The sequence below is a fragment of the Lathyrus oleraceus genome, chromosome 5, assembly GCF_024323335.1.
Source record: "Lathyrus oleraceus cultivar Zhongwan6 chromosome 5, CAAS_Psat_ZW6_1.0, whole genome shotgun sequence".
Classification (NCBI taxonomy): domain Eukaryota; kingdom Viridiplantae; phylum Streptophyta; class Magnoliopsida; order Fabales; family Fabaceae; genus Lathyrus; species Lathyrus oleraceus.
The window spans coordinates 34,007,962-34,009,875 of record NC_066583.1 but is presented as its reverse complement, the minus strand read 5'-3'; positions in this window follow the sequence as shown (position 1 = coordinate 34,009,875).

Below are 1,914 nucleotides of genomic sequence, written 5' to 3'. Positions count from 1 at the left end.
TTTTCACAAATACCAACCTACAACACATATTTGCAAAAAGGGTTCCCTTATAGTACTAAGGATGTTTTGGATGCGTAAAACCTTCCCATTTCATAGCCAACCCCCTTACCCAGATCTCTGACATTTTTATTAGTTTTTGATTTGATAAAACTTCTTACTTGGATTTTGTTCACTTTTTAGCCTTTCCTTTGGACAAATAAAAGTGCGGTGGCGACTCGAATTGTATGTTGACTTTTGGTTTAGTCAATAAACCTAAAGGTAACGAAAACCCCGCTACAGAAAAGTGGCGACTCTGCTGGGGACATATTCTCTAGTGGGTTTAGCCTACTTTTGCTTATGTGTATTATATGTTTATATTTATTGGTGACATATTTTTGTGCAAATTTAGGATAACTGTATTGTTTGTAATATATGAATTGCTTGATATATTAATTGCTTGTATGCTTGGTGGTTTCTTGTGAGATGAGTTCTATACTCGAACTCGAGTGCGCTAATGATAGGAGAATGGCATAGTCTTGTTGACTTGTGTGGAGTTATTCCTTAGCAAGTTAACTTGCAAGCCCATTCACTTGGTGGAGGTCTTGTTGGGATCAATAATGTCACACGAGTAATCGTGGTTAGGCATTACTCTTTCCAATATAAACCTTAGAAGCCAAGGACCTTAGATACCTAGCCCATCTTGGCCTATTCTAGGATGTAGTGCGAAGGTCATTCAAGTGTAAGATTTGATACGATTGTTACGCGATACTACACTCATAAGAGTCCCTCTTGAGAATATTTTTGGAGAACGAGTAGTCGTTTTATCCGATAATATCCGAAAGATGAGATGATGACTATGGGGACCCTTTTTAGAACATGATTGTCAGGTTTAACCATAGTACACTCCCATTGGGTGCTTCTTAACTGAGACTCAATGCTCGTGACTCACAACAAACACTTGATTCACGGTTGATCCGTTCTCGTACATTCTCAATATCAATGGAACTTGGGTGTTGATAGGGTGTAAACCATAATCCACCAAAATGGATGATTGATATTGACAATGACGTGAGCCATCCCGTGACCTTTGTATGGTGTGACTTGCTTGATCCTTTAGTGTGATTGTTGCATCCATGCATTCATGCATTCATATGCATCCATATCATCAACAATAAGAGTTTTCGAGGAACTTAAGAGGTCTATTGGAAAATTTTCAGACATGGATAAGCAAAGAAGGAATACGAAGAAGTACAGTTTCCAACAACCCGACTTGAAAGAGTTAAGGAGTTTGACATCTTATGTATTAGAGCCCTTGGAGTTCAAATCTCGCCACGGGAAGCTTCTGTCTATTCTTTCTACTAAAGTGGATGAAGGTCTGATGAGTGTGTTGGTGACTTTCTACGATCCTTTGTATCGGTGCTTCAATTTTCCGGATTTCCTGCTTTTGCCTACGCTTGAGGAGTATGCCTATCATGTGGGTATACCTATTCTTGATCAGTTGCCTTTCAGTGCCTTGGAGAAGGTTCTGTCTTCCCAAGAGATTGTTGATATGCTTCATGTGGATGTATCTGACATTATTGCCCATGTGACTATCAAAGGTGGAATTCAAGGTCTCCCATCTGATTTTCTGATTGACAAAGCTACTTTGTTTGGGAAGGCCATGAGTAAGGAAGCTTTTGAAGCCATATTTTTACTCCTCATCTATGGGCTAGTGTTATTTCCCAACATCGACAATTTTGTGGATGTGAATGCTATTAGGATTTTCTCTTCTATTAATCCCGTTCCTACTCTGTTGGGTGACATTTATTTCTCTTTACATATGAGGAATGCAAAGGGTGGTGGTTCCATTCTGTGTTGTCTGCCTCTGTTGTACAAGTGGTTTATTTCTCACTTGCCTCAGACGCTTGCCTTCAAGGAGAACAAGGGATGTCTACG